The following is a 15,244-nucleotide window of genomic DNA, read 5'->3' on the forward strand; positions in this document are numbered from 1 at the left end:
CTGCTTTGGACGTGACATTGGTCCCCGAGGGCCTCCCTAAGGTCTCGGAGGCAAGGGATCCCGAAAGGCTTCAAGGAGGGAGCGAGGAAGAAAGTAAGAAAAATAAGCACGCTGTGAAGGGCTTATCTGAAAACAGAGACCGACAAAGGACCCGAGGGAGCGCCGTTCTGGACACGAAGCGCCTTTTTCCGTAGGAAAACGAATCGGGCGGGAAGCCGCGTCCACGGCCCTGGTGGGAGTGGGTCTGCACTTGGCACACACTTCCGCCAGGTTCCCGGAGGGGAAGGCTGCAGCTACAGCCCCGCGCGACGCGCAGCCAATCAGAAGCGGCGTAGCGCCGTCTGTCTCAGAGACCGACCAATCCGCGCCCTGGACTTCAGCTCGCCGGCCGGCGCCCCCGTCGTCCGAAAAGGGGGCCCCAGCTCCTGTAAGAGTTGCCAGTAACGGACATGGCCGCGGCCCCCGGAGGAGGGGGCGCGAAGTGAGGAGGGGGCAGGGAGGGGATTGGACCGGGGTGAGGAAGACAAGCCCTCGGGCCCCGGTAAGTACGAGCAGGCCCGTAGTTCCAAAGTCGGGGGGGCAACGGGGCGTGGGGCTCGGCCTTCCGCGTCCTCCGGATCCTGCTCGAGGCGAGGGGGGTCTGGGGTCTGCCTCCAGCGAATGGCCTCGGGGACGCCTAGGGGCCCGGCTCTTACCTGCAGCTCTGGGCCGGGTCCTCGTCCCCAGCCCCTCAGACCCCTGCCCTCGCCCCCGGGCGACCCCCACTCGCAGTCACAGCCTGCCGCCATCAAGGAACCCCTGCGCGCTGGCCCGGGCCCCGAGGGCTCCCAGCGCGGAGGCCCGCGTATTTACAGGTCGCCCGGAGCCCCGTCCCCGGTGGCCGAGGCGGACCGTTGCGTGGCCTCCGCGCGCTCTCGGTGGCGGCCGGGCCGGGCCGGGCCGCGGTGGGCCTCTGGTTCCGCCTCCCCGACCGAGCGGCCCTGCGCCTGCAAGCGTCTGCTGCTGTTGCGACCTCGGCAGAATCGGCTCTGGACTCATTCCTGGGCTCCTCCTTCGGCAGCGCAGTGCCCGCCCGGCGCCATGGGTGCCTGGGTGCCCGGCGCCTGAGGCGCGGGGCTGGGGAGACCCTGCGCGTCTCTCATTGGTGCGAAACCACAGACCGCGCTTTGGCGCCCGCACGGATTCGATCACGTGCTGCAGCGTCCCACCCTCTCTGCCGAGGAGTTCTCAGCTCTGGGGGAAGGAGGAGGAGGAGGCAGCGTTCCCATCCGGTAGGTAACTTTTTGCGCCTTGCAGGGGATGGTAGCTTTCCCATGTTATCCAGGACACTCCGTTTTAGGGACACAGCTCGCTTATTCCCTGGTGTATTCTTAGGGGGTGCACGTGGGGACCTGGACGGGGTTGCTGTTTTTCTCATTTTACACCCCTTTGAAGAGGCAAAGGGGTAGGGTTCCCATCAAGGGGAAACTGAGTCAGGCAGGTCTCAAACTCGCTCTCACCAGTCGATACTGGTTCATCGTGACCCTACAGGACAGGGTAGAACTGCCCCCCCGTGAGTTCCTGAGACTAGAACTCTTTAAGGGAGTAGAGACCCTGGTCTTCTCCCGAGGAGTACCTGGTGGTTTCAAACTGCTGACCTTACGGCTTGCAGCTCGATTCATAACCACCAAGCCAACAGGGCACCTCCTTGAGTGTTTTCCTGGAAGCGATCATGGGAAATCAGGGGCCACAATCCCTCGGAGGAGCCGTTTGCCATGGTTGTAAACATCCAACGAGCTGGTTCGTATCTGATTCTCTGTACGTGGTGTGTGTGTGTGTATGTGTGTGGTGAAATTATACACACCAAAACGTACATTTACAGCCCATTGACATTGATTACATTCTTCGAGATGGGCAACCACCATCAATATATTTCTCAAATACTCCACCAACAGGAACATAAACTCCATGGCCACCAACCCAAAATGTTCCCTCCCCCCATCTTTCTCACCCTGGTAACCGTTAATTACTTAAGTTTCTATGCTGGAATATTGGCTTGTTTTAGATAAACGAGCTCATGTGGCATTTGTCCTTTTGTGACTGACTTCTTTTGGTCAGCATAAGGGTTTCAAGGCCCATCCTTTCGTCGGGGCCTGATTGTTCTTTATGGCTGAGTAAGAACTAACTCTTAAAGAGTTAGTCTCAGGAGCCCTGGTGGCACAGTGGTTACCAATTGGGCCCCAGACTGGAAGAGTAATAGTCTTGGGAAACTCAGGAACAGTTCTAACCCGTCCTGTGGGATCACACAGAGTCGGCATCGACTTGGTGGCAGTGATTTGAGGCAGGACGTTGGCTTGCGCCTTGTATTAATATGTCTGTTTGGGGGGAGGCATATAGTACTGTAATAGTTCTCAGTGTGTTGAGTGGACGGAATAGGGCCATGCCTCTTGCTCCTTTGGGGGCCATCATCGACGTGTAATGAGAGGTGTTGGGTGAAAAAAGTGTGGGGACAGAGAAACCACTGAAGATGCCCTTGAGGTATCTCTTCGTGGTATCCTCAACAGAAGAGCCAATCTTAGTACCCCAAGGGGATGTTTTTGCTTATTTATTGAAAGCAAGGGAAACAAGTTCTTTACCAAAAGAGTCAAATTTAGGTAATCCATGGCATAAGCAAACTTGAAAATCACTGTCAAGTCCAGAACACATCCAAAAGTAGGCTGCCGTTGACCCTGGAAGAGGGGCGAGCATGTTCAACTAAAGCCCCCAAGTAGCCTGCACCTCCTCTTTCAGCTGCCTACCTGGCTTGGCTTCCTTGTTCATTTTCTTTCTGTCCTAACGGCAGATGAGGAAACTGAGGGGTACTGTGGAATCTTCAAAATCACTTCTTTTATTGTTGGCAAAAAACGTGCACAGCGAAACACACAGCAGTTTTTCATGTCCAGTCAATGGCATTGGTTACATTTGTCAAGTTCAGCTGCCCCTTTCCCTCCACTTCCCAACAGCTCTTCCCCCTTGGCCTGGGCTGGCCCCGCAGACGTTTCTTCTGGAACTTTTCCTCACAGATGATTCCTTCCGTCGTGGAGCCCCAGGGTGGAACGTTGACCGCCCTTGAGCCACCCCAGCCCCAGGGCAGGACAGGGGAATGGAGGAAAACAGAAAGCACTTGACATTACTATTTTGAGGAGTTGCTGGGGAGTGCCAGCTCCAAGTGCTGAGAATCGGCCTTTTGAGCAGCTCAACTCCTGCAGGACTGACGGAAATGAAGGTCACAGCCCTTCACTTCCTCCTGCGGCTCCCCCTCGGTCAGTCCCTGGGAGACCGTTTCAACAGGGAAAGCACAGACTGCAAACCAACAACGAAGACCTTATTCCACCTAAGCCCCAGCTGGTGAGTCCAGCGTGAACTTCACCCATAGCGGTTTGAGCCAGAAAGACCTAAAGCCTCTAAATCCATTCCTGGTGTTCCAGAAGATTCCAGGTGGTGATGGGCGCTTCTCCACGGGTAAATGTGTGTACGCATAGATATAGGTATGTGTGTACACATAGCTATAGGTAGTGGTTACAAGTTACAAGTTGAGCTGGTAAGGTCAGCAGTTCGAAACCACCTGGGGAAAAAAAAGGAAGCTTTCTGATTTCCCTAAAGGGAAACAGGGGCTGTTCTACTCTGTCCTAGAGGGTCACTGTGAGTAGGAACCGACTCAATGGCAGTGAGTTTGGAGCTTGGTTCCTATTTTAAAAACTTTTTTTTTTTCCTGAAGCCCGGGTTTGGCCATAGGCCTGGGTTTGTTTAAGGCAGAACAAGTGAACTCCAGAGGGTGGGCCTGGGCTGAAGCAGGAAAGTGGTTCTTTTGAGCAAGCCCACCAGCTGGAATACATGTGGCATGGTGATTAGGGCATTTGAATCATAATTAGCTCTGCCCTTGGCTGCTGGGGCAGAAGTAAACAGTTATCTGTCACGTGGCTTGGCAAGTCGGAAAGGGCCAGATTTAAACTGAGCACTGGATGCCCTCATAAGGCCAGACAAATCTAACGCTGATTGCTCTGGACCTTGCTAGCACTGCAGACAGAAGTGATGGGATTGGTGGAGTATCCAAGGGAAGGAGATCCATTAAGTGCTTATAGGTCCGTTTGGGCAATCAGAAGTCTAGCGGAAATGGTGGTGGTGGTGGTGGTCTGTGCATCGAGTACGTGACTCAGACAGCCTGCGTTACGACAGAATGAAACACTGCACCATAATCAGTGCTGTTGCTGCAGCCACTGTGCCCTTCCAGCTCGTCGAGGGTCTTCCTCGCTTTTGCTGCGTCATGTAGAGTTGCCCCCATAGCATTTCCCTGGCTGTTCATTTCTGTGGAAGGGCACTGCCCTGTCTTCCTACTGCTGGGCAGCTGGGGGTTTTGAACATCTGACCTTTCAGTCAGCAGTGCTTAACTACTGCACCTGTTACCATGCCCTCAAAGACCTAGGGCCCATAGAGATCCATAAAGCTCGTAGCTTAGGAAACCCCATGGGCCTTGGTCACCATATGACCCTGTGCCAGTGTGCTTCCCCATCTGGGGGTCCTGCAAAAGCAGATACCTATACTTCATCTTGGCTGATGGGCATCTTACAAACGTTTTTAATTGCCGTTGGTGGGGTGGGGTGGGGTGGGGTGCTGAATAATTCTGAAAGGGGGGTGGTTGGCCAAATCAATTTGGGAATCTGGGCCAGAGTATAGCCAGAGCCGGGAGGATGGTGTTAAACAGGAAGGACGGCCTCTGGATAATAGTCTGTGCTGCCCTGTCGGAGACGATAGAATGTTTGGTAACGGATTGTGGTAGCAGTTGGACAGTTCTGTTCCGCTCGACACGATTGAACTGTGGAATGGTATGATGTATGAATTAACTCCCACTTAATAAAAAAAAATTGTTCAATAAAAACAAAGCCCATGAAAGCGGAATGCCGCTCCATATTTTCTTTTAAAAAGCCAAAAACAGAACAAAAACCAAACAAACCCCCAAGACCTCTGTGGGGCAGTTTTGCTCTGTCACTTGAGGCCACTGTGAGTTGAAATCGACATACAACAGCAAGAGCAACCACATAATCATATTATCCAAGCACTGCTCACAGTGAGCCCCAGTCTGCCTCCCCTGGTCCCGTCTTTTTTTTTAATCCTCCCGGAATGGATCTGGGCCTGGGCTTTCTCTTACCCGGGTCTGAAGGTGTTTGAAGGCTGACCATAGCACCCATCTGAAGGAACCATGGTGGCACCAGCCTGGGAAGCTCTCAATGCTGATTGAAAGGCCATTGGTTCAAACTCACAAGCCACTCTTAGTTTAGGAGAAAGATGAGGCTAGTCGGCTTCCATAGAGAGTCCAGCCTTGGGGACTCTGGGGCTGTCTGTTCCACCCAGTAGGACCACGGTGAGCTGGAGTTGACTCCTGGGGTTTTGCTGGAGTTTGGGAATCACGCCTTTTAGTTTGTCTGCTGACTAAGCATCTCCAGTTCTGTCTGCCTTGCTCCTGGCACCGTTTCTCCAACCTGCTTGCTGGTCTCTAGAAGCATGCCAGCTTTTTTTTTTTTTTTTAAAAGCATGCCAACTTTTTAAAATTTTTTTAAAGCATGCCAACTTTGTCGGTGACCTTCTTGGAGTGTGCAGTGCAGAACCGAACACAACTGTCCCCTGTGCGTTGATATGTGCAGCAAGCAATCAGACTTAACCCTCTCTTGGTGGGGACATGCAGGCCTGTGGACCTCTGTTGGAATTGGTCGTGGTCTCTGTCCGGTTGTCTGTGAACCTCAGTGCAAGTCCTCATTCTCTCCCCAGTCAAATGGCTCATTCACTGGACCATCATTTCAGGCCGTTGAAATCCTTTCGGGTCTGGACCTTGTTCTCCTTTCCAGCTTGATTAGCATGCCACCTGCCTCCACACCTCACGTGATAAAAATACTGATTCGGAGGAGACCAAAGGTAGTACCTGCACTTCATCTTGGCTATTTTACAAATGTTTTTAGTTGGTGGTCTGAATACTTCTGAAAAGGGGGTGGTAGGAATCTGTGGGCCAGAGTGTAGCAGGAGAGGATGGTGTTACAATAAACAAGAAGGATGGCCTCCTTCTGGCTCTCTGTGAACCTGAGACTTGGGCACCTGCACAGCTTTTTCTGCCTCTGGATCTGGGGGTGGGGGTGGGGGGGACCGGAACCATCTAGTTCTCAAGCCATACGTCCGCTCTTTTGCTACGTACATGTGTCTTGGGAGAAAAATGGGGAAAAAATTAAAGCGGATTATTCAGATAAGGGTGATTTTATTTGTCTGTAACAAATGTACTTAGGGCTCTTGAATAATTTTTCAGTTTTGGGGGAGGCACAGGATTGGCTCTTCCATCCCGAAGTTTGCCAGCGGCCTCCAGCCCATTGTTTTCCGGGCCAGCGATCAGGAATCAAATGTGCTGTCACTTCCTTTCCACTCCTTAGCTTGCAGTCTCGTCCCCTTGGCCCCCGGGCCCTCTTCGAATACTGATGCCAACTCCCAGGCCTTCTGGGACTCCTCAGAACCTCTCTGGTGTGACCTGTGAGAGCCTCAGAGCCTGGCCTCCATGTCCTGTCCACGTCGCTTTCTTTCTTCCCTCTTAACTACTCAGGCCTTCTTGTGCAATCCAAATAGGTCCCATCACTCAGCTGTAAAAGGGCGGCGACACGCACTTTTCCTTGGTGCCTTGGGTGGGATTTGTAGCTCTTGCTTCTCCATCCCTTCGCCCTCCAAGTGCGTGCAGCTCAGGCCTGGGCCCTCCAGCCTTCCAGGGCCTGTCATTAATCATTCTCATTTAGTCATCTCAGTGCCTACTTGAGTTTTATTTATATGCCCTCCCCCCATACCCTAAAATTAATGGCAGAGCAAATTCCTGTCAACAAGGGACCATACCTGATGCAGGCAGGTCCCCAGGCTATGAGCCTCTGAATGAGGGGCTCACAGATCCTCCTCCTGCCCCAATGGAATGTGACGAGAACCTGTCCTCCCTTTGAAAGAACGGAACCAGCCCCTACTTGCAACAAATTCTTCATCCCAATCACCTTCACTTGCTGCCCTTGCATTAAACCGAGATGGCTTTTGTGATAAGGGTTGTACGAGCCCCCAACAAAATGATTAAAAAAACCCAAAAACAAACCGAGAAGGCTTGAGCCTTCTCATTTCTACATACCTATGGCTTTATGTGAAAGTTTGCACAGTAAGCTAGCTTGGCGTTCAGTAATTCATACACAGACTGTTGCGTGACCTTGGTGGCAGCCTCTGCAATGTGTCACGCTTGCCCTTTTTCACAGTGTTCCCCATTTCCATCTGTTCGTTTTCCCTGCCTTCTCGTCTTTGCTTTGGGGCAGGTGTTGCCCTTTTGGTCTCCTGTAGTAGTCGATTGGTCTAAGGAGCACTTTCCTCTTGCGTGTTAGTATTGTAGGGGCCAGTCTGTTATTTGGTTGAGAGGGGGCCTCCAGGAGTGGCTTTAGTTCTGCAGTAAAAGGGGGTGCCTAGGGCAGTGAGCTCTCGTGTTCCTCCAGCCTGTATCTGACCAGGAAGTGTGGTCTTAATCATTTGGCTTTTCTTTTCTTTCTTTTTTTTCAATTTCAGTGCTCATTTGGCTTTTCTTTGGCGTTTTCCTCCCATTCTAACCAGGACCTTCTGTTGTGTTCCTGTTCAGAATGGCTAGTGGAGCCGGGCACCATCTAGTTCTCTCTGTCTCCTGCTAGAGCAGCAGTTCTCAACCTGTGGGTCACGACCCCTTGGGGGTCGAATAACCTTTTCACAGGGGTTGCCTAAGACCATATTTCTGATGGTAGGAACCGAGACACCGCTCCTCTATCAGTCTCCAGGTGGGTCCACCCACGTGCAGATATGCCCACACGGGGTCACCACAACATGAGGAACTGTCTTAAAGGGTTGCCCCGTTAGGAAGGTTGAGAACCACTGGTCTAGAGGGAGGAGACTGTGGTGCGAGTCCTTTGGACAAATTGCTTCTCTGAGTCTTTGGTACAACTCGCTGCTGCTTTTCTCCTTCTCCTTCTCTTTTATATCCCCCAATCTTGCATGTGCTAGGAATTTTAAAAGGTGATTAAGTTGATTTAGTTGGACTTCAGGTTCCCCTTTTTTGTGTGTCAACTTTATTGAGGCAGAACTCACACGCAAAAGATACACTTATTTTAAGAATATAGTTGGAAGTATCTTGACAAATATATACATCCACGTAACCATCACCTGAAATAAAAACATTGAACATTTCCATCTATCCAGAAAGGTCCGATTCACTCCCCTACTTCAGGCAGCCATCCAACCCACTGGTCAGCTTGCTTCCACTACTGATTAGTTTTGCTGGTCAATTTTACATAAATAAAATCCTGTGCTGTGTATTCTTGTAGCTGGCTCCTTTTGCTCCTTGGATGCTTTTGAGATTTCACCATATTATGGTGGGTTTCACCACTTCGTTCTTTCATTGCTGGGTCGAACCCTATCTGTAGACATACCATGGTTTGTTCATACAGTCACCTGTGAGTCACTGTTTGTCGTCATTTCAGTTTAGCCCAGCATGAGTAATTGCTGTGAACGTTTATAGACAATTTTTTGTGAACACATTTTCACATTTCTCTTGATAGCTACCTAGGAATGGAATTATTGGGTCATCTGGTGGGTGTACACTTTCCAAGAAAGTGACAGGACCTTTTGTCAAAGCAGTTGTACCCTGTCCCCTGCCACCAGCAGCGTGCGCTCACGTCCTCGCCAACACTTTGTTGTTGTTATTGGGTGCTATCGAGTGGGTTCCGAGCCATAGCGACCCCACACACAGCCGAAGGAAACGCTGCCCAGTCCTGCACCGTCCTCACCACGGTTCCTACGCTTCAGTCCATTGTTGCAGCCACTCTGGCCGTCTGTCTCCTTGGGCGCCTTCCTCTCCTCCTCTGCCCTCTACTCTCCCAAGCAGCACGTCCTTCTCCAGGGACTGGTCCCTCCTGACAACATGTCCAGAGTTTGTAAGACCGAGTCTCACCATCGTTGCCTCGAAGGAGCACTCTGGTCACACTTCTTCCGGGACAGACCCGCTTGTCCTTTTGGCCGTCCACGGTGCTGTCAATATTTTGTGCTATACCATGGTTCAAGCGCATCAGTTCTTTGGTCTTCCTTATGTAACGTCCAACTTTCACACGCACGGGAGGCGATGGAAAACACCGTGGCTTGGGTTAGGCACAACTTAGTCCTCACTTTTCAACCCTTGATAAAGAGTGCACGGTCTTCGGACGTTGGTCATTCTGAAAGGTGTGTGGGTGGTAGTATCTCATTGTGGCTTTAATTTGCAGTTCTCTGCCCACTAATAATTTTTCACATTTTTTTCATATGCTCACTGGCTTGTTGGTTGTAGATCTTGCTTTGTAAAATGTCCAAATATTTTGCCTGTTTGAAAAATTAGCTGGCTTGTCTTATTGTAAGAATTCTTTATTTTGGAACATTTTTGTTTATTTTGTACATGTATTGTGAATATTTCCTCTCAGTCTGTGCTCCCCCCACCCTCATTTTTTTAGAAATCATTTTATTGAGGGCACTTACAGCTCTTACAGCAATCCATACATCAATTGTATCAAGCACATTTGTACATATGTTGCCATCATCCTTTTCAAAGCATCTTCTTTCTACTTGAGCGCTTGGTATCGACTTCTCTTTTTCTCCTCCCTCACCCACCCTCCCATTCTCATGAATCCTTAATATATTATTATTTTCGTATTTTACGCAGCCCACTGTCTCCCTTCACACGCTCTGTTGTACATCCCCCTGGTGGAGGGGAGGTTATACATCGGTCCTTGTGATTGCTTCCTCCTTCCTCCCCCCGCCCCCTAACTTCTCCCTACCTGGGGCGCTTGTTCCTGGGCGCTTATCTGTCCTGGGTTCTGTGTGTCCAGAGCTCTTATCTCTACCAGTGTACATGCTCTGGTCTAGCCAGATTTGTAAAGTAAAACTGGGGTCATGAGAGCTTTAAAGAACTAGAGGAATGCTTTGTGTTTCATTGGTGTTATACTGCAGCCTGACTGACTCGTCCCATCTTTGTAACCCTTCAGTGAAGAGATGTCCAGTTGTCTACAGATGGGCTTTGGGTCTCCGTTCCGACCCTACTCATTCTCATTGGTATGATTGTTTAGGGTCTTCTGATGTCTGATACCTGATCCTGTCGACACCTCGTGATCACACAGGCTGGTGTGCTTCTTCCTTGTGGGCTTTGTTGCTTCCCTGCTAGATGGCTACTTGTTTAACTTTTAGGTCTTTAAGACCCCAGACGCTATATCTTTTGATAGCTGGCCACCATCAGCTTTCTTCACCACATTTGCTTATACACCTATTTTGTCTTTAAAGATCGTGTCGGGAAGGTGAGCTGAGTTATTAGAACAGTGTTCTTGCGTTGAGGGAGTACTTGAGTGGAGGCCCAATGTCCGTCTGCTTCAGTAATACTTAGCATATATACATATATATATGTACATAGGTCTATATCCCTACCGTTATATATTAATATATTTACACATGTATATGCCTATATTTATACCTCTATAAATGCTTTTGCCTCCTTTTTCTTCTGATTTCTGTTACTTTTCTCCTGCCTTACTATCATGTTGGACCTTCACTCAGCTCTCAGTTGTTTTTCTCGGCTACATTGCCCTTGATTGAACCCCACCAGCATTCTACGCCCTCCTCACCATCGATTTTAGATCTCTTGCTATTTCTCTTTTTCTTTTCTTTTTAATTATTTTAATCATTTTATTGGGGGCTCTGACAGCTCTTATCACAATCCATATATCCATCCATTGTGTCAAGTACATTTGCACATTTGTTGCCATCATCATTTTTTTAAATCATTTTATTGGGGGTTCATACAACTCATCGCAATCCACCCATCCATCCATTGTATGTCAAGCACAGTTGTACATTTGTTACCCTCATCATTCTCAAAACATTTGCTTTCTACTTAAGCCCTTGGTATCAGCTCCTCATTTCCCCCCTCCTTCTCCCTTCCCCCCTCCCTCATGAACCCTTGATAATTTATAAATTATTATTATTTTGTCATATCTTATACTATCTGATGTCTCCCTTCACCCACTTCCCTGTTGCCTGTCCCCCAGGGGGGAGGTTATATGTAGATCCTTGTAATTGGTTCCCCCTTCCTACCCCACCTTCCCCACCCTCTGGTATCACCACTCTCACCACTGGACCTGAGGGATCATCTGTCCGGATTCCGCCGTCATCATTTTCTAAGCATTTTCTTTCTACTTGAGCCCTGGTATCGTCTCTTTCCTTTCTTCCCCTCTTTATTTTCTTGATGGTATCTTTTGAAGAGTCAATTTTTACTTTGATGAAGCTTTGTTTATCAATTCTTGTTTCTTATTTATCTTTTTGGTGATTTTATTATCTTTTTGCTTGTGTGTATCCTAAGTAATGCTTGCTTCCTCCAAAGTTGTCAAAATTTTCTGCTAGAAATATGATTTCCATTTTATGAACAAGGACACTGAGGCTCAGGGGAACAAACACCTCCCCTAGGTCACACATTTGCTATGTGTGTGAGTTAGTTAATTCTGCAAACCTGGCCGATAATCACATGTGGGGCTAATTGAAAGGCCGAGGGATAAATGGGTGGTGAGCCTCGCCTTTCTAGTTCTCAGGTCTCTTGCTTTGTGATGGTCGCACCAGGGTGCAGCTGCCTTAGCAGTTCCCTGCTTCAGCTTGCAAGATTGACTTCCTATAAGACATCCCCAAGGAGAAGCCACATGGACGTATCCTGATGCAGCCCTGGGCGCTGGAGCAGCCGTGTGGAGACCCCTGCTAATGCTGAGATGCTTGTTCATTCACTGACTCAGCTTTCCTCCTGCAGTCGGCATCATTGCCTCTGTTTTGTGAGGTGGAGGACTCTGTGGACTGGTGTTGGGTATGGGTTAATGTTGGACTTGTGGGCTTGGGCAGCATTGGGTTGGGATGTTTTCGTGATGCACATTTTCTTTACATAAAACTCTCTTATCCATGAGTTGCTGTGGATTTGTTTCTCCAAAGTACCTAGACTAATACAGTGTGAGAGCCGGGATTTGAACCCAGGAGTACTTGACTTGGAAGATGGGGGCTGCTTTCCCACAGTGGGCCAGGAGTAGCCCTGGCCCTTTAAGGATACAGTTGCTGGCTCCAGATCAGACAGTTAAGAGCAGCTCTCGCCCAGAATCCCATGTATGGAATGATGGGAAAGCAGAGCCTCTTAGAAAAATGTCCCGTTCCTGGCTGCCCTCTCTGAACTGGGGCGGTTCCAGCTGGACGCAGTGATTGTACCCTCTGGGGCCTGGGCAGCCTGAGCCAGAGAGGGGGCTTTGGGAAGGATCAGATCCCATGTCACGATCCCATTTCAGGACGGCAAGGCTGCTTCCAGTCCCTGACCCTCTGTCCACCCTGACCCTCTGAGGCAATGGTTCTAAACCTGTAGGTCACGACCCTTTTGGGGGTCAAACGACCCTTTCACGGGGTCTCCCGATTCATCACAGTAGCAAAATGACAGTTATGAAGCAGCAGTGAAAATAATTTGATGGTTGGGGCTCACCGCCACATGAGGAACTGTATGAAAGGGTCGCGGTCTGAGGAAGGTGGGGAACTCAGTCCGAGGCCTGTTCAGCTTCGTAAGCATCAGTGGAGAGGCAGAGGTAGGGAGTGATGTGTCCCGCCAGGACGTGGTCTCAGCATTGCTGCCTCCTTGCAAGGAATCAGCATGGGTTTTCTCTGTGGAGTTGGTGGCTGCAGGGCCTGGTGCTGGGCTGGGGTCCCCTGGAACACAGCATTTCTATTGTCTTTCTGAGTCAACTCTCCTGGTCTTCTGTTGGCTCCTCCTAGCTTGGCTCTGCTGCAGGCCTGAGAGAAATGCCTGTCAACAGGGTAGGGCTTTCTCCACAAGAAGTCACCTGGCACCAGACTAGATTAGGCAGTAGCATGCTACCCAAACACGCCCTGGTCATTAATGTTGGGCTGGCTCACAGAATGGATGGGTGAGGGTCGGGATGTATGGGGAGGGTGGGGAGCTAGGGATCATCTGTATTTGCCGGGCAACTAGCCTCCTTTCACCAGATGGACTGTCAGATTGACTGCTCATCTCTGGACACACTGCACAGGTGCCTCTCGAGTACTTCAAATGGCATGAGAGGCCTGGGGAGATGTGTGGCCTCTGTTGGTTATGTAGAGGGTGTGTTGGCTGTGTGTGGTGTGTGTTGGGTATGTGTGTTATGTGTTAGGTATGTGTAGCGTGTGCTGGTTATATGGTGTATGTTGGGTATTTATAATGTGGGGAGGTCTGTTGGGTATTTATGGCGTGTGTTGGGTATGTGTGTGTTTCCCACTAGGGGAGCATTGAGCAACTTGCTCTGAGTTAGTGCCCCCAGTGGCATCCCTTAGGAAGGTTCTCTGGTCACAGTGAATTTTTTTTTTTTTTTTTTCAAAAGCAGCTTTGCTTGAACCTGTTTGTGTGTAATGGCTGATTTAAGAGAACAGTGTGCAGCTGTGAAATTTTGTTTCCTGCTCAGGAAAAATTCTGCAGAAACTTGTGATGTTGAACCCAGCTTACAAGGACAGAGGTATAGGAAAAACTGAAGTGTAAGAGTGGTTTTCTTGTTTCAAAAAGGTGGCGGGGGTGGGGTGGGGCGGGGGGAGGGGGTGGTGGTGTGAAAATATCATTTGCTGACAAACCTCATTCTGGATGTCTGTCAACTTCCCAAATGGACGAAAATGGCGACAAAGTCCGTACACATGTGCTCAAAGACCTATAATGGACCGTTGAAGAGATGGGAAGTTATCTGGACTCTCTCAGGGCTCGGTTCAGCAAATGTTAATGGAAGATTTGGGAACTAAAAGGGTCACTGAGGAATTTGTGCCTCGGGTTATGACTGACCAGCAAAAGGAGCATCAAGTGGAAACATGCCCTGCTTAGAAGGAACAGCTCTGAGGTGACCCAGACTTTTTCCAAGGTCATTACTGGTATGAGACGTGGTGCTATTCTTATGACCCGGTAAGCAAACATCCATCAAGCCAGTGGAAGATGCCATTGTCACCTTGCCCAAAAAAAGATCATCAAGTTGAAATCAAAGATCAAGACAATGCTCATTTACTTTTGTTTTTTAAATGTGAGCGGGATAGTACATTCGAAGTTCCTTCTGCCAGGTCAGACTGTTCATCAAGCTTTCTATTTAGAGGTTCTGAAAAGATTGTGTGACAGTGTGCGACACAGAAGGCCTTATTTGTGGCAGACTGGGGACTGGTTTTGCCACCAGGACAATGCACCTTCTCACGCAGCCATCTCAGTGCTCTAGTTTTTGGCAAAAAACAGCATGCCTCTCTTGCCCCACGCACCTGACTCACCTGACTTCGCTCCAGGCGACTTCTTTTTGTTCCCGCGAACAAAGACAGATGTGAAAGGGCAGCAATTTGACAGCATAGCAGAGGTGAAGAAAAAAATGAGGGAAGTGCTGTCAGCCATCCAAACAGATGAGTTTGAAAAATGTTTCTAAGAATGGAATCACAGATTTGATAAATCTATTAAGTGTAATGGAGAATACTTTGAAGGTGATAAGGTTGTTTTGTAAAAAAAAAAACAAAAAAAATTAAACATAGCTCTGGGGGAAAAAATTCCAGGTTTATTTTTGGTACCCCCTGGTATAGTTGGGTATATGTGGTGAGTGTTGGGTATGTGTGGCATATTTTGGGTATTGTATTGTGTGTTGATTATGTTTGGTGTGTGTTTGGTATGTGGAGTGTGTGCTGGGCATATGTGGCTGGGTATATGTGGTGTGTGTTGGGTATTGTATGTTGCGTATGTATGGCCCATGTTAGGTATATGTGTAAGGTGACCAGATTTTAACATTGGTAAAGCGGGACACCATTGATAAAAGTCATATGCTAGCGAAATAGCCACATGGCAGCGAAATCCGTGCACCCTAGCTTGTCATGCATTCTTTCCAAAAATCGGGACTTTTTAAAAATGCCGCGGGACGTGGGAAAAATTGTCAAAAATCGGGACTGTCCCGTCAAAAGCGGACGTCTGGTCACCTTATATATGTGACACATGTGCTCTACTCCTGATGGCAACAGTGGAGTGAGCGTTTCTGTTTCCATCCTTCTGTCTCCCCACGACGTCCCTGATTGAGTTGTATCTGGATTTCAGTTCACCTTAACCCTACCTTTCATGTTTCAATGCTGATAAGCCACAGCCTTTTCCTGGCTACTGCTGCCTTTCCAAATGAGAGTGGGT

At 49.2% G+C, this 15,244-nt stretch overlaps 1 protein-coding gene across 2 annotated transcripts in view; it reads left to right on the top strand.

Annotated features, from left to right (window-relative positions):
- Positions 1–482: 482 nt before the first annotated feature.
- TMEM94 (transmembrane protein 94) overlaps positions 483–15,244 on the top strand; it is a 35,749-nt gene continuing 20,987 nt past the window's right edge. Inside the window, exon 1 of one of the 2 annotated variants that reach the window (XM_045299400.1) lies at positions 483–541. The gene's annotated coding sequence lies outside the window, so the exon portion shown is untranslated. Of the gene's footprint in view, positions 542–1,192; positions 1,272–15,244 lie in introns of those variants that run through there. The other variant, XM_045299399.1, reaches the window with a different exon arrangement.

This window comes from Echinops telfairi, unplaced genomic scaffold (genome assembly GCF_000313985.2).
Source record: "Echinops telfairi isolate 266 unplaced genomic scaffold, ASM31398v2 ScPeMD7_7458;HRSCAF=8496, whole genome shotgun sequence".
Classification (NCBI taxonomy): Eukaryota; Metazoa; Chordata; class Mammalia; order Afrosoricida; family Tenrecidae; genus Echinops; species Echinops telfairi.